The following is a 27,088-nucleotide window of genomic DNA, read 5'->3' on the forward strand; positions in this document are numbered from 1 at the left end:
ATCACAAGCCGACGAGATTGACTGGGAGAACTTATCGAACAAGGAGCTTCATGATAAGTTTTAACAAATGATGACTGAACAGGTACAAGATGTGCTGAACAATTTTGAAGAGGCCATGGAGAAGATCACTGGCCTTGAGAAGACGTTCGAAACAAAGCTCGATAACAGATTTAATGAACTGCTTGCGCGTCTTCCACCACCGGCTGCACCTGTCGCACCTCTGCAACAACAACAACTACGCCCCCTTCCGAATCAGTATGGACGAGCACAGCGTGTTCCTATTGAGCCAGGACAAAATTCTGGTGCCGCTATGATAGAGGCGGGGTGTCCCGATCTTTCGATGAGATGATAACTATCGATTTGGTGGAGACGACTTTGACGATCCGACTACAAACATGCACGACGTTGCGCCTTAGCAATCGCTAAACCAACTCCGAGAGGTTATTGACCACGCCGGAGCACGGTCAATTCAAAGATGCAATGTTGAATAAACGCTCAACGACGGTACTGTGCTGGTCCTAGGCTAGACCGAACTAGAGACGCGAGCCTAGAACACTAATGAGGTCACGTCGTAGCACAACCAGCATCAATGAAGGATACAAAGTAGCTCTGGACAGCAAGATATAAGTGAAGATCACAACGGCAGTAAAGATAATGATGTGAAACAATAGCCAAGCTGTTTTACTGAACAGTGCACAAAACAGATTCCAATCCGAATTCAGGTACGAGATTGATTCTAGATAGATCCAATTTTTTTTCTTCTCTCTTTTTTTTTCTCACGCTTTTTTTTTCTTTTTCTTCTCCCTCTTTTTCTTTTTTTTCTTTCCTTTTTTCTCTCTTTTTTTTCTTTATCTTCTTTTTCTCCCTCTTTCCAAGACAAACTAGATAAGATGCAGATTCGATCAGGCGAAGATGTGAGTGACCTCAACTATGATTATGACAATAAACAGTGCGTAGCACGTGGTGGAAATTGGTGGATTGGATGGTGGACAGCGGATGGGATAATGATGCAGCGGCTGCGTGACTAATGTGAACAGAACTCGAAACTCTAAAGGAACTAGACACTAAGACCAGCAACTCGACACGACGATGCAACCGATATTTCAACTATGCAAGCAATGAAAAGAAAATTGCAAAGGCTCAGACTGGCTTGGACCAAGGATGAATAGATCTAACTCTTTTTTGTGGCTTTTTCTTGGACAATAGGTAAGAAAATAAATCTAATCTAGGAAAACTGGAAATTCTCACCGAGCAACCTGGCTCTGATACCACTTGATAGAGGCGGGGTTTCCCGATCTTTCGATGAGATGATAACTATCGATTTGGTGGAGACGACTTTGACGATCCGACTACAAACGTGCACGACGTTGCGCCTTAGCAATCGCTAAACCAACTCCGAGAGGTTATTGACCACGCCGGAGCACAATCAACCTGACCATGAAGGTCTATTTTCCTGCAAGCAATCGAAGAACAAGCAAGAATATGATAAAAGCAATCTGAATATTGCGAGTATATATGAAGTATTGATAAAGGTGGGGATCCGTAAGCGGTCTTGGTCTGGTCGTTGGACACAAACGAAGTACACGAAGTTGCAATGGCTAACTTTTAACTAAACAAATCCCAAGGAAAAGCTACTAGATGGATCTACTTATATAGGAGCAAGGGGTGGCGGCCAAGGAGGTGGGAGGACGTCCCAAGGCAGCCTAAAACTAAATCTAGGTCGTACAAGGCCAATGGGCCCAAGTGGAGGTGATGTAACACCTTTGGACTTGTAGTTTGACTCGGATTCTGCTGTAGCATCAGATTGTTTCGTCCACAACTCAACGCTCCGGACGAATTTGAAGGTGATTCCAATTGGGTTGGAAAGTGCACAAAATCTAGTTTCCAACAAAAAAAGAATCACCCAATTCGGAGTCCGTATGAAAAACTTGTGTGCGTTTTGAGTCAGGTATGTCTGTGCAGTCCGAATCTGAAACCCGAACGTGAGAGACTTGGACTCTATCTTCTCTTGGGCCAAAAGTGACGTGAGAGAACTTTTTGGACAGCAAATAAACATCTCTTTCTTCCTTATCTTCATATGTGGATTGTACAAATGTCCCATACACCTGCAATTAGACAAAACACAAAAGTGTGTGAAGTATTTTTGTTCTGGATAACATAAATAGATTATTGAATAGTTTGCACTAGAAATCACCTGACAAATATGCATATATGCAATATTTTTGGTCATATCCAAGGTAGTCATGTCCTCATCATCATCCCCTTTTGAAAATAAAGCCGTCCTCGGCGTTGCTTAATCTGAAATGTGGTTAACAAAAGAGACAAGGTGTACATGTTGTATATGTATATGTCATCCATTTTTACTTCCCTTGATTTTTGCATATATGACACATGAATAGATGAGTAACTTACATAGTTCATAAAATCTAAAGCCAAAAAATTAGCACAAGAAGTAGAAGGCATGAAAATATTGCAACTCAGTTTGCACATATAAGTGAAGCTCTTATTCATTTCAAAAGATTGACAATGTTCATCATTAAACCATCCCAACATTGATGAATAAACCTTACTTGCATCAAATTTACATGCTACAACATGCTTAAATAAGCAAACATGCAATAAGTCATTCAACACAGAATCATCACCAAGATTAGAGGTCATATCAAAATGATTAAACATTGGTTCTTTTGCATCAATAGTTAATTCAATGGGTGCACTCAAAATTGTTGGTATTTCAGTTGTTTGATCACATGGCAAAGTCAAATTATCAACGTAGTCCTCTAAAATAGGTGGTGTGATCAAAGTAGTGGGTAGCTCATCAGATGGTGCATTCAAATTGACAAGGCATTCATCATTCTCATGTAGAGATGGAAGATCAGTACCTTTGTCATTACCTCTTTGATCAACTCAGATGATGTAGCCACTCTCGGGGGCGATGTGTCACATGGTGGAGGTGATGTAGTCCTGACAACAACGGATGTGGTTGTCATAGTATGCCTAGTAGTTGAAGGAACAATCATATCAACTCCTGAAATGTGCATCGTGCGCTTGTTCTCCTCGTGGCCAACACGTCGTTTTATTTCCTGTTCAGCTTTGCAAGCAAGATGAAACAAATGGTCCATAGGATAACACTCTTCATGAATTAGTATCTCTTGAATATCACGGTTTAATCCTCCCCAAAATCTATCCATAAAATCATCTTCACTTTCTTCTAAAGAGGAATGCAACAAGGTAGTTTGTAAATCATCATAATATTTTGTTACAGTTTCACTACCTTGTTTTAAGTGTTGCAACTTCTTAATCATGTCACGAGTATAATAAGCAGGGACGAAAGTATGTCGCATGGCAAGTTTCAAATCATCCCAAGTAGTAGGTATATAATCAGGGTGTAACCGACAATATTCACTCCACCAAACCAAAGCATAACCAGTGAAAGAACCAACCGCAACCTTAGCCTTTTTATGTTCATTGAATTTATGGGAAGCAAATATATTTTTTATGTCGAACTCCCATTCAATATATAAAGCAGGTTTAAAACGGCCATTAAATGGTGGTATAGATACATTAACCTGATCATGTGCATTTGGATGTTTGTGCACCTCTCGTGACGGTTGTGGTATTTGCAAAGGTGGTGGCACGTCTCCCGCGATCGACAAAGCCCATGAATTGACTCTGGATCCTGTCATGATTAGTAGAACAAGAAACAAAACCCAAAAATAATGTTCCTATAACTACTAGGATGTGGTGGTAAAACGCTCACAGTAAAGCAAATATCAATGTCTTACAAGTTCTTACCATGCAGCAGGCGGTGATCGGCAACCAGCGGTGTCAAGTAACTCCGAATATTGAGTAAAGCGATTGCCAGGGGAGCGTACGTATACACGGTGTAGAAATATGTGGAGCTGGGTTGGCTATATATGGTAGCAAAAGATTAGCAATAATTAATTCAAAGATGCAATGTTGAATAAACGCTCAACGACGGTACTGTGCTGGTCCTAGGCTAGACCGAACTAGAGACGCGAGCCTAGAACACTAATGAGGTCACGTCGTAGCACAACCAGCATCAATGAAGGATACAAAGTAGCTCTGGACAGCAAGATATAAGTGAAGATCACAACGGCAGTAAAGATAATGATGTGAAACAATAGCCAAGCTGTTTTACTGAACAGTGCACAAAACAGATTCCAATCCGAATTCAGGTACGAGATTGATTCTAGATAGATCCAATTTTTTTTCTTCTCTCTTTTTTTTTCTCACGCTTTTTTTTCTTTTTCTTCTCCCTCTTTTTCTTTTTTTTTTCTTTCCTTTTTTCTCTCTTTTTTTTCTTTATCTTCTTTTTCTCCCTCTTTCCAAGACAAACTAGATAAGATGCAGATTCGATCAGGCGAAGATGTGAGTGACCTCAACCATGATTATGACAATAAACAGTGCGTAGCACGTGGTGGAAATTGGTGGATTGGATGGTGGACAGCGGATGGGATAATGATGCAGCGGCTGCGTGACTAATGTGAACAGAACTCGAAACTCTAAAGGAACTAGACACTAAGACCAGCAACTCGACACGACGATGCAACCGATATTTCAACTATGCAAGCAATGAAAAGAAAATTGCAAAGGCTCAGACTGGCTTGGACCAAGGATGAATAGATCTAACTCTTTTTTGTGGCTTTTTCTTGGACAATAGGTAAGAAAATAAATCTAATCTAGGAAAACTGGAAATTCTCACCGAGCAACCTGGCTCTGATACCACTTGATAGAGGCGGGGTTTCCCGATCTTTCGATGAGATGATAACTATCGATTTGGTGGAGACGACTTTGACGATCCGACTACAAACGTGCACGACGTTGCGCCTTAGCAATCGCTAAACCAACTCCGAGAGGTTATTGACCACGCCGGAGCACAATCAACCTGACCACGAAGGTCTATTTTCCTACAAGCAATCGAAGAACAAGCAAGAATATGATAAAAGCAATCTGAATATTGCGAGTATATATGAAGTATTGATAAAGGTGGGGATCCGTAAGCGGTCTTGGTCTGGTCGTTGGACACAAACGAAGTACACGAAGTTGCAATGGCTAACTTTTAACTAAACAAATCCCAAGGAAAAGCTACTAGATGGATCTACTTATATAGGAGCAAGGGGTGGCGGCCAAGGAGGTGGGAGGACGTCCCAAGGCAGCCTAAAACTAAATCTAGGTCGTACAAGGCCAATGGGCCCAAGTGGAGGCGATGTAACACCTTTGGACTTGTAGTTTGACTCGGATTCTGCTGCAGCATCAGATTGTTTCGTCCACAACTCAACGCTCCGGACGAATTTGAAGGTGATTCCAATTGGGTTGGAAAGTGCACAAAATCTAGTTTCCAACAAAAAAAGAATCACCCAATTCGGAGTCCGTATGAAAAACTTGTGTGCGTTTCGAGTCAGGTATGTCTGTGCAGTCCGAATCTGAAACCCGAACGTGAGAGACTTGGACTCTATCTTCTCTTGGGCCAAAAGTGACGTGAGAGAACTTTTTGGACAGCAAATAAACATCTCTTTCTTCCTTATCTTCATATGTGGATTGTACAAATGTCCCATACACCTGCAATTAGACAAAACACAAAAGTGTGTGAAGTATTTTTGTTCTGGATAACATAAATAGATTATTGAATAGTTTGCACTAGAAATCACCTGAGAAATATGCATATATGCAATATTTTTGGTCATATCCAAGGTAGTCATGTCCTCATCATGCTGCTACTGCTGTTGGTGCTTCTTTGGCTCCTGCTACTGCTCCTGCTGGTACCCAGGAGAATGATGAGTATGCGGGCGATTATGAGGATGAGGTTGATCAAAATCAGATCTACGAGCAGCCACCAGCACCACCACCAGCAGGTCGACCTCAGGTATATATTCGTAATGGTAGGCCTGCACCACCACCTCAGGTACGTGATGATGTCCATATTCCTAAACTGAAATTGAATATTCCACCATTTGAGGGTAGATATGTTCCTGATATATATCTTACTTGGGAGTTAGAAACTGAACAACGATTTACATGTTTACAATATCCTGAGGAGAGACGAGTTGCTGCTGCCGTTTGTGCTTTCACTAGTTTTGCATGTGTATGGTGGTCTGAACATGTGTCGGGTAGCCACGCTCCGTTTAGGCCCAAAATTTTTCGAAAACGCATTTTTCGAAAAAATTTCTGGCTATCCTATTTTTAGGTGTTTCTGAGTGTTTTGAGACAGGTGCCATTATAGGAAGTTTTTTTGACCCGTTTCCAGTTTTTGGGTCCGGACAGTCAAAAAAAAAAATTGGTCAAAAAAATTTCGTGCCCATCCTGTCAGTTTGAGCTAAGAAGAGTTTTGAGACACTCGCCATTATAGTGATTTTTCGCAAAAAAAAACAGCGCAAAAAAAAAAAGAGCGAAAAAAAATTTCCAGGGTGTGCTTTTCCCTTGTTTACGTGCCGCGCCGTGATTTTGTTAGTGTTCTAGGCTCGCGTCTCTAGCACAGTCTAGCCTAGGACCAGCACAGTACCGTCGTTGAGCGTTTATTCAACTTTGCATCTCTGAATTGATTATTGCTGACCCTTTTTGCTACCATATTATAAGCCTTCCCAGCTCCACATACATCTACGTCGTGCGTTTGACTCTCCCTGGTAATCGCTCTATCCAAGCTTTGAGAGTTTTTGACTACAACGGTTGCCGATCACCGCCTGCTGCTGGGTAAGAACTGGTAAGAATTTGAGATTTGCTTGACGGATTTGTGACACCCACCACCACCACTTGTTCGTAGTCTGTAGGATCATATTCTTGTGTGTTTCTATTGCTGCTAACCATGCCAGGATCACAAGCCGACGAGATTGACTAGGAGAATTTATCGAACAAGGAGCTTCATGATAAGTTTCAGCAAATGATGACTGAACAGGTGCAAGATGTGCTGAACAATTTTGAAGAGGCCATGGAGAAGATCACTGGCCTTGAGAAGACGTTCGAAACAAAGCTCGATAACAAGTTTAATGAACTGCTCGCGCGTCTTCCACCACCACCACCCGCTGCTCCTAACGCACCTCTCCAACAACAACAACAACGACTACCTCCACGTCGCGAAGCAGACCTCCGCCGAGCAAGCTGTGTTCCTCTTGCGTTTGGCCAAACTGTTGGTGCTGCTGTTGATACTTCTGTGGCTCCTGCTGCTGATGCGGAGGAGGATGATTATGTGGGAGATTATGAGGATGAGGTTGATCAAAATCAACACTACGTGCAGCCACCTGTACCACCACCAGCAGGTCGACCTCAGGTATATATTCGTAATGGTAGGCCTGCACCACCACCTCAGGTACGAGATGATGTCCATATTCCTAAACTGAAATTGAATATTCCACCATTTGAGGGTAGATATGTTCCTGATATATATCTTACTTGGGAGTTAGAAACTGAACAACGATTTACATGTTTACAATATCCTGAGGAGAGACGAGTTGCGGCTGCCGTTTGTGCTTTCACTAGTTTTGCATGTGTATGGTGGTCTGAACATTGTAGATTATATCCTATTCCAACTACTTGGGCTGCTTTGAAAACTGCTATGCGTACGCATTGGGTTCCACCATATTATCAACGTGAATTGCTTCAAAAATTGCAGCGTTTAAGACAAGGGAAAAATTCTGTAGAAGAATATTATCAGGAATTACAAACTGGCATGATTAGATGTGGTATTGTTGAGGAGAATGAAGCTATGCTTGCACGTTTTCTGGGTGGATTAAATAGAGAGATTCAGACCATTCTAGACTATAAGGAGTATACTAATATCACTCGTTTATTCCATCTTGCTTGTAAAGCTGAACGTGAAGTGCAGGATCGACAAGCATTGGGGCGAACTAACTTTTCTGCAGGCCGACCTTCATCATGGATACCACGTGCATCTTCTACTTCAACTGCACCAGCACCTCCATCCGGTGCCACCTCCAGCCGTGATACAAGAAAACAGGCACAACCACCATTATCTGCCAAGAGCGCACCTGCGGGGCCTGCACAGCGTTCTTCTTCTTCCATGGCATCAACAGGGCACACAAGTGATATTATTTGTCGTCGTTGTAAGGGAGGAGGTCATTATGCGAGGGAATGCAAATCTCCGCGTGTGATGATTGCTACAGCGGATGGTGGATATGAGTCCGCTAGTGACTATGATGAGGAGACATTGGCTCTTATTACACGTGAAGAACATGGTGGAGATGATTCTGATCATGAGACGCAATACATGGCTCCTGAAGACGCTAACAGGTATGAATGTTTAGTTGCTCAACGTGTTTTGAGTGTGCAGGTCACACAAGCTGAGCAAAATCAGAGGCACAATTTGTTCCATACCAAGGGAGTTGTGAAGGAACGTTCTGTGCGCGTCATAATAGACGGAGGGAGCTGCAACAACTTGGCTAGCATAGAGATGGTGGAGAAGCTTTCTCTCACCACAAGACCACATCCACATCCTTACTACATCCAATGGTTCAACAACAGCGGCAAGGTTAAGGTAACACGTACTGTTCGTGTGCATTTTAGTATCTCTACATATGTTGATTATGTTGATTGTGATGTGGTACCTATGCAAGCATGTTCCTTATTACTTGGTAGACCATGGCAATTTGATAAAAATTCTGTACACCATGGTAGAAACAATCACTATACTCTTGTTCATAAGGATAAAAATATTACTTTGCTTCCTATGACTCCTGATTCCATTTTGAAAGATGATATTAATAGAGCTAATAAAGCACAACAGGAGAAGAATAAGAGTGAAAATCAGATTGTGGCAAAAGAATTTGAGCAACAAATGAAGCCTAATAATAAACCATCTAGTGTTGCTTCTGAAATTAAATTGAAAAGTGCATGTTTATTTGCCACCAAATCTGATATTGATGAGCTAGATTTCAGCAAATCTGTTTGCTATGCTTTTGTGTGCAAAGAGGCATTATTTTCATTCGAGGACGTGCCTTCCTCTTTGCCTCCTGCTGTCACTAACATTTTGCAGGAGTTCGCTGACATTTTTCCACAAGATGTGCCACCGGGATTACCGCCTATTCGAGGGATTGAGCATCAGATTGACTTAATTCCCGGTGCTTCACTGCCAAACCGTGCACCATACCGTACCAATCCAGAGGAGACGAAGGAGATTATGCGTCAAGTACAAGAGCTTCTCGACAAAGGTTATATACGCGAATCCCTTAGTCCTTGTGCTGTTCCTATTATTCTAGTGCCGAAAAAGGATGGTACATCACGTATGTGTGTTGATTGTAGAGGCATTAATAATATTACTATTCGTTATCGTCATCCTATTCCTAGGCTAGATGATATGCTTGATGAATTGAGTGGCTCTACAATATTCTCCAAAGTTGATTTGCGTAGTGGCTACCATCAAATTCGTATGAAATTGGGAGATGAATGGAAAACAGCATTTAAAACTAAGTTTGGATTATATGAATGGTTAGTCATGCCTTTTGGGTTAACTAATGCACCTAGTACTTTCATGAGATTAATGAACGAAGTTTTACGTGTTTTCATTGGACGATTTGTGGTAGTTTACTTTGATGACATATTGATTTATAGCAGATCTTTGGAGGAACATTTGGAACATTTACGTGCTGTTTTTATTGCTCTACGTGATGCACGTTTGTTTGGTAACCTTGGGAACTGCACCTTTTGCACCGACCGAGTATCTTTTCTTGCCTATGTTGTTACTCCACATGGAATTGAAGTTGATAAAGCCAAGATTGAAGCTATTGAGAGTTGGCCGCAGCCCAAACCGGTCACACAAGTGAGGAGTTTTCTTGGCCTCGCTGGATTCTATAGGCGTTTTGTGAGAGATTTCAGCACCATTGCTGCACCTCTCAATCAGCTTACAAAGAAATATGTGCCTTTTCTTTGGGGTACCGCACAGGAAGAAGCCTCCACGGTATTGAAAGATAAGTTGACACATGCTCCTTTACTCCAACTTCCTGATTTTAATAAGACTTTTGAGCTTGAATGTGATGCTAGTGGAATTGGATTAGGAGGTGTGTTATTACAAGATGGCAAACCTGTTGCATACTTTTCTGAAAAATTGAGTGGGCCTAGTCTGAATTATTCTACTTATGATAAAGAATTATATGCTCTTGTTCGGACTTTAGAAACATGGCAACATTATTTATGGCCCAAAGAATTTGTTATACATTCTGATCATGAATCATTGAAACATATTAAAAGTCAAGCTAAACTGAATCGTAGACATGCTAAATGGGTTGAATTCATTGAGACTTTCCCTTATGTCATTAAACACAAGAAGGGAAAAGAAAATGTTATTGCTGATGCTTTGTCTCGTCGCTATACTATGCTTTCTGATAGAGGCAAAGGTGTCCCGTCTTTCGATGAGATGGTGAATTTCGCTTTGGTGGAAGTAGACTTTGACGATCCGACTACGAACGTGCGAGGACGTCGCGCCTTAGCAATCGCTAAACCAACTCCGAGAGGTTATTGACCACGCCGGAGCACGATCAACCTGACCACGAGGGTCTGTTTCCTGCGAGCAAACGAAGAACAAGCAAGAAACTAAGATTGCAATCTGGATATTGCGAATATAAGATGAAAGCTTTATTGATCAAGGTGGGGTTCTGTGACGCCTTTGTCTGGTCGTTGAACACAAACGAAGTACGCGAAGTTGCAGCTATGGCGAACTTTTAATCTAAACAAAACCCAAAGTCTAAACGATGCCCTAAGGGCTGTATATATGGAGGAAGAGGGGGGAATTTCGTGGCCCTTGGTGGAGGGGTCCGAAATCAACCCTATCTCTTGTTTCCCCACACATACGGACTCTAAAAATAGCCTATACTTATGTATTTCGAAATTACATGGGCCTTGCCCAATAATAAGGTGACGCAGCACCTAAAATAGCCTCGGGACGAAATTTATGAAGTGGCATCTTGTATATTTCGTCCAAGGCTTCATGCACCCATTATGGTGGCTTCAAAGTCCTGAAATCATCACTTGTAACTCCGTTCTTGTTCCCCTTGCGCATGCCATCATCTCCATGCTTGTTCTTGCTCCAATGTTCATCCTTCTCCAAGCTAGGCCCTTCATTTGTAAGCAAAACAAATGTATCCAATTTAGGCAGCATCATATTCTCATGAACATTAGAATCATTACCAAGAAACGAAAGTACCTGGTAATTTAGTTGGCGTGCACGAGCTCTAGTAATTGGTCCAGTATGTATAGCAGCAGGGGCTGTGGGTGTAACAAATGTATTGATGTCCTCATCAACGCACCTCTCCAACAACAACAACAACGACTACCTCCACGTCGCGAAGCAGACCTCCGCCGAGCAAGCCGTGTTCCTCTTGCGTTTGGCCAAACTGTTGGTGCTGCTGTTGATACTTCTGTGGCTCCTGCTGCTGATGCGGAGGAGGATGATTATGTGGGAGATTATGAGGATGAGGTTGATCAAAATCAACACTACGTGCAGCCACCTGTACCACCACCAGCAGGTCGACCTCAGGTATATATTCGTAATGGTAGGCCTGCACCACCACCTCAGGTACGAGATGATGTCCATATTCCTAAACTGAAATTGAATATTCCACCATTTGAGGGTAGATATGTTCCTGATATATATCTTACTTGGGAGTTAGAAACTGAACAACGATTTACATGTTTACAATATCCTGAGGAGAGACGAGTTGCGGCTGCCGTTTGTGCTTTCACTAGTTTTGCATGTGTATGGTGGTCTGAACATTGTAGATTATATCCTATTCCAACTACTTGGGCTGCTTTGAAAACTGCTATGCGTACGCATTGGGTTCCACCATATTATCAACGTGAATTGCTTCAAAAATTGCAGCGTTTAAGACAAGGGAAAAATTCTGTAGAAGAATATTATCAGGAATTACAAACTGGCATGATTAGATGTGGTATTGTTGAGGAGAATGAAGCTATGCTTGCACGTTTTCTGGGTGGATTAAATAGAGAGATTCAGACCATTCTAGACTATAAGGAGTATACTAATATCACTCGTTTATTCCATCTTGCTTGTAAAGCTGAACGTGAAGTGCAGGATCGACAAGCATTGGGGCGAACTAACTTTTCTGCAGGCCGACCTTCATCATGGACACCACGTGCATCTTCTACTTCAACTGCACCAGCACCTCCATCCGGTGCCACCTCCAGCCGTGATACAAGAAAACAGGCACAACCACCATTATCTGCCAAGAGCGCACCTGCGGGGCCTGCACAGCGTTCTTCTTCTTCCATGGAATCAACAGGGCACACAAGTGATATTATTTGTCGTCGTTGTAAGGGAGGAGGTCATTATGCGAGAGAATGCAAATCTCCGCGTGTGATGATTGCTACCGGGGATGGTGGATATGAGTCCGCTAGTGACTATGATGAGGAGACTTTGGCTCTTATTACACGTGAAGAACATGGTGGAGATGATTCTGATCATGAGACGCAATACATGGCTCCTGAAGACGCTGACAGGTATGAATGTTTAGTTGCTCAACGTGTTTTGAGTGTGCAGGTCACACAAGCTGAGCAAAATCAGAGGCACAATTTGTACCATACCAAGGGAGTTGTGAAGGAACGTTCTGTGCGCGTCATCATAGACGGAGGGAGCTGCAACAACTTGGCTAGCATGGAGATGGTGGAGAAGCTTTCTCTCACCACAAGACCACATCCACATCCTTACTACATCCAATGGTTCAACAACAGCGGCAAGGTTAAGGTAACACGTACTGTTCGTGTGCATTTTAGTATCTCTACATATGCTGATTATGTTGATTGTGATGTGGTACCTATGCAAGCATGTTCCTTATTACTTGGTAGACCATGGCAATTTGATAAAAATTTTGTACACCATGGTAGAAACAATCACTATACTCTTGTTCATAAGGATAAAAATATTACTTTGCTTCCTATGACTCCTGATTCCATTTTGAAAGATGATATTAATAGAGCTAATAAAGCACAACAGGAGAAGAATAAGAGTGAAAATCAGATTGTGGCAAAAGAATCAGATTGTCCCTTTAAGGTGTTAGAGAAAATAAATGATAATGCATATAAACTTGAGCTGCCTGCAGATTTTGGGGTTAGTCCCACTTTTAACATTGCAGATTTGAAGCCTTATTTGGGTGAGGAAGATGAACTTCCGTCGAGGACGACTTCATTTCAAGAAGGGGAGGATGATGAGGACATCAATACAATTGTTACACCCACAGCCCCTGCTGCTATACATACTGGACCAATTACTAGAGCTCGTGCACGCCAACTAAATTACCAGGTACTTTCGTTTCTTGGTAATGATTCTAATGTTCATGAGAATATGATGCTGCCTAAATTGGATACATTTGTTTTGCTTACAAATGAAGGGCCTAGCTTGGAGAAGGATGAACATTGGAGCAAGAACAAGCATGGAGATGATGGCATGCGCAAGGGAAACAAGAACGGAGTTACTAGTGATGATTTCAGGACTTTGAAGCCACCATAATGGGTGCATGAAGCCTTGGACGAAATATACAAGACGCCACTTCATAAATTTCGTCCCGAGGCTATTATAGGTGCTGCATCACCTTATTATTGGGCCAGGCCCATGTAATTTCGAAATAAATAAGTATAGGCTATTTTTAGAGTCCCTATGTGTGGGGAAACAAGAGATAGGGTTGATTTCGGACCCCTCCACCAAGGGTCACAAAATTCCCCCCTCTTCCTCCATATATACAGCCCTTAGGGCATCGTTTAGACTTTGAGTTTTGTTTAGATTAAAAGTTCGCCATAGCTGCAACTTCGCGTACTTCGTTTGTGTTCAACGACCAGACAAAGGCGTCACAGAACCCCACCTTGATCAATAAAGCTTTCATCTTATATTCGCAATATCCAGATTGCAATCTCAGTTTCTTGCTTGTTCTTCGTTTGCTCGCAGGAAACAGACCCTCGTGGTCAGGTTGATCATGCTCCGGCATGGTCAATAACCTCTCGGAGTTGGTTTAGCGATTGCTAAGGCGCGACGTCCTCGCACGTTCGTAGTCGGATCGTCAAAGTCGACTGCCACCAAAGCGATATCCATCATCTCATCGAAAGACGGGACACCTTTGCCTCTATCAAGTGGTATCAGATTTCCAGGTTGCTCGGTGAGATTTTACAGTTTTTCGTAGTTTAGATCGAGTCTGTTCTTCATACCTACAGTCCACGAAAAAGCCACAAAAAAAATTAGGGTTAGTTCATCATATCCGAACCAATCTGAGCCTTTGCATAATCTTTTTAGGGTTTTGCTTTGTTGAATTTGCGGTTGCATCGTCGTGTCTAGTTGCTGGTCTTAGAGTCTAGTCTTTTAGAGTTTCGAGTTCTGGTCATAAGTTGTCACGCCGCCGCCGCACCATCATCATCGCCCCTGCCATCTACCACCACCGCTTATCCGCCACCGCTTCGAATCCGTATCCATATACCACCACCGCTATCATATACCACCACCGCTGCCATCTACTACCATATATCCACCACCAATCCGAGTTCTTGTCATATTAGGTTTGTTTTCGAGATCCATCTAGATTCCGACTCGTGTTTCCTTGCCGGAGTAGGTTTCGGAAAAAAAGAGTCCGGAAACCACCCTCCGTTTAGGCCCAAAAATTTTCGAAAACGCATTTTTCAAAAAAAATTCTGGCTATCCTATTTTTAGGTGTTTCTGAGTGTTTTGAGACAGGTGCCATTATAGGAAGTTTTTCTTGACCCGTTTCCAGTTTTTGGGTCCGGGCGGTCGAAAAAAAAATTGGTCGAAAAAATTTCGTGCCCATCCTGTCAGTTTGACCTAGGAAGAGTTTTGAGACACTCGCCATTATAGTGATTTTTCGCAAAAAAAACAGCGCGCAAAAAAACAGCGCAAAAAAAAGGCGAAAAAAAACCAGAGTGTGCTTTTCCCTTTTTTACGTGCCGCGCCGTGATTTTGTTGGTGTTCTAGGCTCGCGTCTCTAGCACAGTCTAGCCTAGGACCAGCACAGTACCGTCGTTGAGCGTTTATTCAACTTTGCATCTCTGAATTGATTATTGCTGACCCTTTTTGCTACCATATTATAAGCCTTCCCAGCTCCACATACATCTACGTCGTGCGTTTGACTCTCCCTGGTAATCGCTCTATCCAAGCTTTGAGAGTTTTTGACTACAACGGTTGCCGATCACCGCCTGCTGCTGGGTAAGAACTGGTAAGAATTTGAGATTTGCTTGACGGATTTGTGACACCCACCACCACCTCTTGTTAGTAGTCTGTAGGATCATATTCTTGTGTGTTTCTATTGCTGCTAACCATGCCAGGATCACAAGCCGACGAGACTGACTGGGAGAACATGACGAATAAGGATTTGCATGATAAATTTCAGCAAATGATGAGTGGACAGGTGCAAGATGTGCTAAACAGATTTGAAGAGGCCATGGAGAAGATAGATGGCATGGAGAAGACGTTCGAAACAAAGCTCCATAACAAGTTTAATGAATTGCTCGCGCGTCTTCCACCACCACCACCCGCTGCACCTAACGCACCTCTCCAACAACAACAACAACGACTACCTCCACGTCGCGAAACAGATCTCCGCCGAGCGAGCCGTGTTCCTCTTGCGTTTGGCCAAACTGTTGGTGCTGCTGTTGATACTTCTGTGGCTCCTGCTGCTGATGCGGAGGAGGATGATTATGTGGGAGATTACGAGGATGAGGTTGCTCAAAATCAGAACTACGTGCAACCACCTGCACCACAACCACCAGGTCGTCCACATGCAAATAATCACAATGGTAGGGCTTTCCCTCAGGTACGAGATCATGACCATCTTCCTAAACTGAAATTGAATATTCCACCTTTCGAGGGTAGATATGTTCCTGATATATATCTTACTTGGGAGTTAGAAACTGAACAATGATTTACATGTTTACAATATCCCGAGGAGAGACGGGTTGCCGCTGCTGTTTGTGCTTTCACTAGTTTTGCATGTGTATGGTGGTCTGAACATTGTAGATTATATCCTATTCCAACTACTTGGGCTGCTTTGAAAACTGCTATGCGTACTCGTTGGGTTCCACCATATTATCAACGTGAATTGCTTCAGAAATTACAGCGCTTAAGACAAGGAAAAAATTCTGTAGAAGAATATTATCAGGAATTACAAACTGGCATGATTAGATGTGGTATTGTTGAGGAGAATGAAGCTATGCTTGCACGTTTTCTGGGTGGATTAAATAGAGAGATTCAGACCATTCTAGACTATAAGGAGTATACTAATATCACTCGTTTATTCCATCTTGCTTGTAAAGCTGAACGTGAAGTGCAGGATCGACAAGCATTGGGGCGAACTAACTTTTCTGCAGGACGACCTTCATCATGGACACCACGCGCATCTTCTACTTCAACTACACCAGCACCTCAATCAGGTGTCTCCTCCAGTCGTGATACAAGAAAACAGGCACAACCACCATTATCTGCCAAGAGCGCACCTGCGGGGCCTGCACAGTGTTCGTCTTCTTCCATGGCATCAACAGGGCACACAAGTGATATCATTTGTCGTCGTTGTAAGGGAGGAGGTCATTATGCGAGGGAATGCAAATCTCCGCATGTGATGATTGCTACCGCGGATGGTGGATATGAGTCCGCTAGTGACTATGATGAGGAGACTTTGGCTCTTATTACACGTGAAGAACATGGTGGAGATGATTCTGATCATGAGACGCAATACATGGCTCCTGAAGACGCTGACAGGTACATGTTTAGTTGCTCAACGTGTTTTGAGTGTGCAGGTCACACAAGCTGAGCAAAATCAGAGGCACAATTTGTTCCATACCAAGGGAGTTGTGAAGGAACGTTCTGTGCGCGTCATCATAGACGGAGGGAGCTGCAACAACTTGGCTAGCATGGAGATGGTGGAGAAGCTTTCTCTCACCACAAGACCACATCCACATCCTTACTACATCCAATGGTTCAACAACAGCGGCAAGGTTAAGGTAACACGTACTGTTCGTGTGCATTTTAGTATCTCTACATATGCTGATTATGTTGATTGTGATGTGGTACCTATGCAAGCATGTTCCTTATTACTTGGTAGACCATGGCAATTTGATAAAAATTCTGTACACCATGGTAGAAACAATCACTATACTCTTGTTCATAAGGATAAAAATATTACTTTGCTTCCTATGACTCCTGATTCCATTTTGAAAGATGATATTAATAGAGCTAATAAAGCAAAACAGGAGAAGAATAAGAGTGAAAATCAGATTGTGGCAAAAGAATTTGAGCAACAAATGAAGCCTAATAATAAACCATCTAGTCTTGCTTCTGAAATTAAATTGAAAAGTGCATGTTTATTTGCCACCAAATCTGATATTGATGAGCTAGATTTCAGCAAATCTGTTTGCTATGCTTTTGTGTGCAAAGAGGCATTATTTTCATTCGAGGACGTGCCTTCCTCTTTGCCTCCTGCTGTCACTAACATTTTGCAGGAGTTCGCTGACGTCTTTCCACAAGACGTGCCACCGGGATTACCGCCTATTCGAGGGATTGAGCATCAGATTGACTTAATTCCCGGTGCTTCACTGCCAAACCGTGCACCATACCGTACCAATCCAGAGGAGACGAAGGAGATTATGCGTCAAGTACAAGAGCTTCTCGACAAAGGTTATATACGCGAATCCCTTAGTCCTTGTGCTGTTCCTATTATTCTAGTGCCGAAAAAGGATGGTACATCACGTATGTGTGTTGATTGTAGAGGCATTAATAATATTACTATTCGTTACCGTCATCCTATTCCTAGGCTAGATGATATGCTTGATGAATTGAGTGGCTCTACAATATTCTCCAAAGTTGATTTGCGTAGTGGATACCATCAAATTCGTATGAAATTGGGAGATGAATGGAAAACAGCATTCAAAACTAAGTTTGGATTATATGAGTGGTTAGTCATGCCTTTTGGGTTAACTAATGCACCTAGTACTTTCATGAGATTAATGAACGAAGTTGTACGTGCTTTCATTGGACGATTTGTGGTAGTTTACTTTGATGACATATTGATTTATAGCATATCTTTGGAAGAACATTTGGAACATTTACGTGCTGTTTTTATTGCTCTACGTGATGCACGTTTGTTTGGTAACCTTGGGAATTGAAGTTGATAAAGCCAAGATTGAAGCTATTGAGAGTTAGCCGCAACCCAAAACGGTCACACAAGTGAGGAGTTTTCTTGGCCTCGCTGGATTCTTTAGGCATTTTGTGAGAGATTTCAGCACCATTGCTGCACCTCTCAATGAGCTTACAAAGAAAGATGTGCCTTTTCTTTGGGGTACCGCATAGGAAGAAGCCTTCTCGGTATTAAAAGATAAGTTGACACATGCTCCTTTACTCAAACTTCCTGATTTTAATAAGACTTTTGAGCTTGAATGTGATGCTAGTGGAATTGGATTAGGCGGTGTGTTATTACAAGATGGCAAACCTGTTGCATACTTTTCTGAAAAATTGAGTGGGCCTAGTCTGAATTATTCTACTTATGATAAAGAATTATATGCTCTTGTTCGGACTTTATGATAGAGGCAAAGGTGTCCCGTCTTTCGATGAGATGATGGATATCGCTTTGGTGGCAGTCGACTTTGACGATCCGACTACGAACGTGCGAGGACGTCGCGCCTTAGCAATCGCTAAACCAACTCCGAGAGGTTATTGACCACGCCGGAGCACGATCAACCTGACCACGAGGGTCTGTTTCCTGCGAGCAAACGAAGAACAAGCAAGAAACTGAGATTGCAATCTGGATATTGCGAATATAAGATGAAAGCTTTATTGATCAAGGTGGGGTTCTGTGACGCCTTTGATATGAGGACATGACTACCTTGGATATGACCAAAAATATTGCATATATGCATATTTGTCAGGTGATTTCTACTGCAAACTATTCAATAATCTATTTATGTTATCCAGAACAAAAATACTTCACACACAATATCATCAAATTTGAAAAAATATTCATGAATTCAAAAAGTGCCCATGAAATTTAAAAATATTCATGATATCAAAACGTGCGCGAGAAATGAAGGCTACAATTTAAATACAATCGATCTTAGCTAGCTATCTGTTCACAATCTTCTTGCCCTTCTTTTTCGCAAATGGAGTTCTTCTGTGGAACGGACGTCCTTTAGGTAGGGTGGTCCTGCTTCTTCTTGTGGTGTGTGCTGCTACTTCATCGTCGTCGTCATGTTCGATCTTCGGGTCGCGGTACTTGTCGAAGTCTTGCTCATTGGCTACTCCATCCATTCCAATGATCTTCCTTTTTCCTCTCCTCACGACAACATGACTGGGCTTTGGCGGGTCGGTAATGAAGAAGCATTGGTCCACTTGGGAAGCCAGTACCCATGGCTCATCTTTCGCGGTGACGTTTGCGCCTGCGGTCTTGGATTTGGCTTCGGGTATAACCATGGTGGTGAAATACTGGTCTTCTTTTAGGACGCTCTTGGCCCATCTAACACGGAACATCGGGACCTTCTCCCCAGCGTAGCTCAGCTCCCAGATCTCCTCGATCCTTCCGTAGTATCTGTCCTTGTCGTTGCCAGTGTAGGATTCCATCGTTACCCTGGAGTTCTGATAACCATCGCTCTTCATGTCCTTGTTCTCGGTGTAGAATGTGTAGCCGTTGATATCGTACGCCTCATAGGTCATCAGGTTGTGCTCGGCGCCCTGTGACAAGGCGAATATGAGTTGTTCTTCCGCGGAAGAATCCTCATGTAAAGGGTACGACAGAAGCTTCTGCTTGAACCAACGCGTGAAAAATGAGTTGTGCTCTTTGATTATATCTCCGTCCGTCCTCTGTTGGCCTCGATCATTGTACGCCTTCTCAATAAAGGTTTTGTGCTCTACCACCCAAGGATCGACCACGTCTATGTGTTGTAGCGCGACTAGGTTTGCTCTTTCAAAGTCGGCGAGTCGACCCTCGAAGTCGACATGCATTTCACGGCGACCCTCACGGTGACCCCATCCAGCGAGCCTGCCGAGGTGCCTGTTGACGGGCAGACCAACGGGGTTCTCGATGCCTAGATAATCCGTGCAGTAGGAGATGCACTCTTCGGTCAGAAGCCCCTGGCTATACTTCCCTCTAGACGTGACATGTTGCGAACGTATCCTTTGATGACACCATTCATCCTTTCGAACGGCATCATGCTGTGCAGGAACATCGGCCCGAGTTGGATGATATCCTCCACGATATGGACCAGCAGATGCACCATAACGTCGAAGCATGCGGGCGGGAAGTACATCTCAAGCTCGCATAGTATCACCACGATCTCTTCCTGTAGCCTTCTGAGTTGCCTCATGCCAACTGACTTCCGAGAGATGACGTCGAAAAAGTTGCATAGGCCAAATAGCATTTCACGGACGTGCGCGTCCATGATCCCATGGATTGCAACTGGAAGTATCTGCGTCATCAGCATGTGACAGTCGTGAGACTTCATCCCGCTGAACTTCTGCTTCACTGGGTCTAGGTATCTGCTTATCTTCCCCGCGTAACCGTAAGGAAGTTTTACTCCTAGGAGGCAGGTGAAAAACTGCTCGATCTCCTCCTGACTTAGAGTGAAGCATGCGGGAGGGTAGTCATTTCCGGTCTTCTTGGCCTTTTTGCCTTTGCAGCGACTTTCTGTGTCCTGCTTCGCCTCATCATCATTGATGAGGACATGACTACCTTGGATATGACCAAAAATATTGCATATATGCATATTTGTCAGATGATTTCTAGTGCAAACTATTCAATAATCTATTTATGTTATCCAGAACAAAAATACTTCACACACTTTTGTGTTTTGTCTAATTGCAGGTGTATGGGACATTTGTACAATCCACATATGAAGATAAGGAAGAAAGAGATGTTTATTTGCTGTCCAAAAAGTTCTCTCACGTCACTTTTGGCCCAAGAGAAGATAGAGTCCAAGTCTCTCACGTTCTGGATTCAGATTCGGACTGCACAGACATACCTGACTCAAAACGCACACAAGTTTTTCATACGGACTCCAAATTGGGTGATTCTTTTTTTGTTGGAAACTAGATTTCGTGAACTTTCCAACCCAACTGGAATCACCTTGAAATTCATCCGGAGCGTTGAGTTGTGGACGAAACAATCTGATGCTACAGCAGAATCCGAGTCAAACTACAAGTCCAAAGGTGTTACATCACCTCCACTTGGGCCCATTGGCCTTGTACGACCTAGATTTAGTTTTAGGCTACCTTGGGACGTCCTCCCACCTCCTTGGCCGCCACCCCTTGCTCCTATATAAGTAGATCCATCTAGTAGCTTTTCCTTGGGATTTGTTTAGTTAAAAGTTAGCCATTGCAACTTCGTGTACTTCGTTTGTGTCCAACGACCAGACCAAGACCGCTTCCGGATCCCCACCATTATCAATACTTCATATATATTTGCAATATTCAAATTGCTTTATCATAGTCTTGCTCGTTCTTCGATTGCTTGCAGGAATAGACCTTCGTGGTCAGGCTGACCGTGCTTCCAGCATCGTCAATAACCTCAGGAGATTGGTTTAGCGATTGCTAAGGCGCAACGTCGTGCACGTTTGTAGTCGGATCGTCAAAGTCGTCTCCACCAAATCGATAGTTATCATCTCATCGAAAGATCGGGACACCCCGTCTGATAGAGGCAAAGGTGTCCCGTCTTTCGATGAGATGATGGATATCGCTTTGGTGGAAGTCGACTTTGACGATCCGACTACGAACGTGCGAGGACGTCGCGCCTTAGCAATCGCTAAACCAACTCCGAGAGGTTATTGACCACGCCGGAGCACGATCAACCTGACCACGAGGGTCTGTTTCCTGCGAGCAAACGAAGAACAAGCAAGAAACTAAGATTGCAATCTGGATATTGCGAATATAAGATGAAAGCTTTATTGATCAAGGTGAGGTTCTGTGACGCCTTTGTCTGGTCGTTGAACACAAACGAAGTACACGAAGTTGCAGCTATGGCGAACTTTTAATCTAAACAAAACCCAAAGTCTAAACGATGCCCTAAGGGCTGTATATATGGAGGAAGAGGGGGGAATTTCGTGGCCCTTGGTGGAGGGGTCCGAAATCAACCCTATCTCTTGTTTCCCCACACATACGGACTCTAAAAATAGCCTATACTTATGTATTTCGAAATTACATGGGCCTGGCCCAATAATAAGGTGACGCAGCACCTAAAATAGCCTCGGGACGAAATTTATGAAGTGGCATCTTGTATATTTCGTCCAAGGCTTCATGCACCCATTATGGTGGCTTCAAAGTCCTGAAATCATCACTTGTAACTCCGTTCTTGTTTCCCTTGCGCATGCCATCATCTCCATGCTTGTTCTTGCTCCAATGTTCATCCTTCTCCAAGCTAGGCCCTTCATTTGTAAGCAAAACAAATGTATCCAATTTAGGCAGCATCATATTCTCATGAACATTAGAATCATTACCAAGAAACGAAAGTACCTGGTAATTTAGTTGGCGTGCACGAGCTGTTTTGAAGAATAATAAGAAAATGTGGGAGGAATGCTTGCCTCATATTGAATTTGCTTATAATCGTTCATTGCATTCTACTACTAAGATGTGCCCTTTTGAAGTTGTGTATGGTTTCCTACCTCGTGCACCTATTGATTTGTTGCCTCTTCCATCTTCGGAGAAGGTTAATTTTGATGCTAAACAACGTGCTGAATTGATTTTAAAAATGCATGAGTTAACTAAGGAAAACATTGAGCGCATGAATGCTAAATATAAACTTGCTGGAGATAAGGGTAGAAAACATGTTGTGTTTGCACCTGGAGATCTTGTTTGGTTACATTTGCGTAAGGATAGATTTCCTGATTTGCGCAAATCAAAGTTAATGCCACGTGCTGATGGTCCCTTTAAGGTGTTAGAGAAAATAAATGATAATGCATATAAACTTGAGCTGCCTGCAGATTTTGGGGTTAGTCCCACTTTTAACATTGCGGATTTGAAGCCTTATTTGGGTGAGGAAGATGAACTTCCGTCGAGGACGACTTCATTTCAAGAAGGGGAGGATGATGAGGACATCAATACAATTGTTACACCCACAGCCCCTGCTGCTATACATACTGGACCAATTACTAGAGCTCATGCACGCCAACTAAATTACCAGGTACTTTCGTTTCTTGGTAATGATTCTAATGTTCATGAGAATATGATGCTGCCTAAATTGGATACATTTGTTTTGCTTACAAATGAAGGGCCTAGCTTGGAGAAGGATGAACATTGGAGCAAGAACAAGCATGGAGATGATGGCATGCGCAAGGGAAACAAGAACGGAGTTACAAGTGATGATTTCAGGACTTTGAAGCCACCATAATGGGTGCATGAAGCCTTGGACGAAATATACAAGATGCCACTTCATAAATTTCGTCCCGAGGCTATTTTAGGTGCTGCGTCACCTTATTATTGGGTCAGGCCCATGTAATTTCGAAATACATAAGTATAGGCTATTTTTAGAGTCCGTATGTGTGGGGAAACAAGAGATAGGGTTGATTTCGGACCCCTCCACCAAGGGCCACGAAATTGCCCCCTCTTCCTCCATATATACAGCCCTTAGGGCATCGTTTAGACTTTGGGTTTTGTTTAGATTAAAAGTTCGCCATAGCTGCAACTTCGCGTACTTCGTTTGTGTTCAACGACCAGACAAAGGCGTCACAGAACCCCACCTTGATCAATAAAGCTTTCATCTTATATTCGCAATATCCAGATTGCAATCTTAGTTTCTTGCTTGTTCTTCGTTTGCTCGCAGGAAACAGACCCTCGTGGTCAGGTTGATCGTGCTCCGGCGTGGTCAATAACCTCTCGGAGTTGGTTTAGCGATTGCTAAGGCGCGACGTCCTCGCACGTTCGTAGTCGGATCGTCAAAGTCGACTTCCACCAAAGCGAAATCCACCATCTCATCGAAAGACGGGACACCTTTGCCTCTATCAGTTAAGGTTGCGGTTGGTTCTTTCACTGGTTATGCTTTGGTTTGGTGGAGTGAATATTGTCGGTTACACCCTGATTATATACCTACTACTTGGGATGATTTGAAACTTGCCATGCGACATACTTTCGTCCCTGCTTATTATACTCGTGACATGATTAAGAAGTTGCAACACTTAAAACAAGGTAGTGAAACTGTAACAAAATATTATGATGATTTACAAACTACCTTGTTGCATTCCTCTTTAGAAGAAAGTGAAGATGATTTTATGGATAGATTTTGGGGAGGATTAAACCGTGATATTCAAGAGATACTAATTCATGAAGAGTGTTATCCTATGGACCATTTGTTTCATCTTGCTTGCAAAGCTGAACAGGAAATAAAACGACGTGTTGGCCACGAGGAGAACAAGCGCACGGTGCACATTCCAAGAGTTGATATGATTGTTCCTTCAACTACTAGGCATACTATGACAACCACATCCGTTGTTGTCAGGACTACATCACCTACACCATGTGACACATCGCCCCCGAGAGTGGCTACATCATCTGAGTTGATCATAAGAGGTAATGACAAAGGTACTGATCTTCCATCTCTACATGAGAATGATGAATGCCTTGTCAATTTGAATGCACCATCTGATGAGCTACCCACTACTTTGATCACACCACCTATTTTAGAGGACTACGTTGATAATTTGACTTTGCCATGTGATCAAACAAATGAAATACCAACAATTTTGAGTGCACCCATTGAATTAACTATTGATGCAAAAGAACCAATGTTTAATCATTTTGATATGACCTCTAATCTTGGTGACGATTCTGTGTTGAATGACTTATTGCATGTTTGCTTATTTAAGCATGTTGTAGCATGTAAATTTGATGCAAGTAAGGTTTATTCACCAATGTTGGGATGGTTTAATGATGAACATTGTCAATCTTTTGAAATGAATAAGAGCTTCACTTATATGTGCAAACTGAGTTGCAATATTTTCATGCCTTCTACTTCTTGTGCTAATTTTTTGGCTTTAGATTTTATGAACTATGCAAGTTACTCATCTATTCATGTGTCATATATGCAAAAATCAAGGGAAGTAAAAAGGGATGACATATACATATACAACATGTACACCTTGTCTCTTTTGTTAGCCACATTTCAGATTAAGCAACGCCGAGGACGGCTTTATTTTCAAGAAGGGGAGGATGATGAGGACATGACTACCTTGGATATGACCAAAAATATTGCATATATGCATATTTGTCAGGTGATTTCTAGTGCAAACTATTCAATAATCTATTTGTGTTATCCAGAACAAAAATACTTCACACACTTTTGTGTTTTGTCTAATTGCAGGTGTATGGGACATTTGTACAATCCACATATGAAGATAAGGAAGAAAGAGATGTTTATTTGCTGTCCAAAAAGTTCTCTCACGTCACTTTTGGCCCAAGAGAAGATAGAGTCCAAGTCTCTCACGTTCTGGATTCAGATTCGGACTGCACAGACATACCTGACTCAAAACGCACACAAGTTTTTCATACGGACTTCGAATTGGGTGATTCTTTTTTTGTTGGAAACTAGATTTCGTGCACTTTCCAACCCAATTGGAATCACCTTCAAATTCGTCCGAAGCGTTGAGTTGTGGACGAAACAATCTGATGCTGCAGCAGAATCCGAGTCAAACTACAAGTCCAAAGGTGTTACATCACCTCCACTTGGGCCCATTGGCCTTGTACGACCTAGATTTAGTTTTAGGCTGCCTTGGGACGTCCTCCCACCTCCTTGGCCGCCACCCCTTGCTCCTATATAAGTAGATCCATCTAGTAGCTTTTTCCTGGGGATTTGTTTAGTTAAAAGTTAGCCATTGCAACTTCGTGTACTTCGTTTGTGTCCAACGACCAGACCAAGACCGCTTCCGGATCCCCACCATTATCAATACCTCATATATATTTGCAATATTCAGATTGCTTTATCATATTCTTGCTCGTTCTTCGATTGCTTGCAGGAATAGACCTTCGTGGTCAGGCTGACCGTGCTTCCGGCATCGTCAGTAACCTCAGGAGATTGGTTTAGCGATTGCTAAGGCGCAACGTCGTGCACATTTGTAGTCGGATCGTCAAAGTCGTCTCCACCAAATCGATAGTTATCATCTCATCGAAAGATCGGGACCCTCGCCTCTATCACTTAGCCCATAAACATCTCCAAAAGTGGCTAAGAAATTTAGTATCACGATCTGAAACAATAGTATTTGGCACACCATGCAAGCGAATAATTTCACGAAAGAACAAATCAGCAACATTAACGGCATCATCGCTTTTATGACATGGTATAAAGTGTGCCATTTTCGAGAATCTATCCACGACAACAAATATGCTATCCCTCCCCTTCTTTGTTCGAGGTAAACCTAAAACAAAGTCCATAGATATATCCTCCCAAGGAACACTAGGTACAGGCAAAGGCATATATAAACCATGAGGATTGAGTCGTGACTTAGCTTTTTGACATGTAGTGCATCGAGCAATAAAACGCTCAACATCCCGTCTCATCTTTGGCCAAAAGAAATGCGTAGCAAGTACGTCCTCCGTCTTCTTCACGCCAAAATGTCCCATTAATCCTCCTCCATGCGCTTCCTGCAACAACAAAAGACGAACGGAGCTAGCTGGAATGCATAGCTTGTTAGCACGAAACACAAATCCATCGTTAACGACAAACTTGTTCCACATTCTTCCTTCTTTACAATTCTGCATTACATCTTTAAAATCAGCATCATGCACATATTGATCTTTGATGGTCTCCAAACCAAATATTTTGAAGTCAAGTTGTGAAAGCATAGTATAGCGACGAGACAATGCATCAGCAATAACATTTTCTTTTCCCTTCTTGTGTTTAATGACATAAGGGAAACTCTCAATGAATTCAACCCATTTAGCATGTCTACGATTCAGTTTAGCTTGACTTCTAATATGTTTCAAAGATTCATGATCAGAATGTATAACAAATTCTTTGGGCCATAAATAATGTTGCCATGTTTCTAAAGTCCGAACAAGAGCATATAATTCTTTATCATAAGTAGAATAGTTCAGACTAGGCCCACTCAATTTTTCAGAAAAGTATGCAACAGGTTTGCCATCTTGTAA

This window comes from Triticum dicoccoides, chromosome 2B (assembly GCF_002162155.2).
Source record: "Triticum dicoccoides isolate Atlit2015 ecotype Zavitan chromosome 2B, WEW_v2.0, whole genome shotgun sequence".
Taxonomy (NCBI): domain Eukaryota; kingdom Viridiplantae; phylum Streptophyta; class Magnoliopsida; order Poales; family Poaceae; genus Triticum; species Triticum dicoccoides.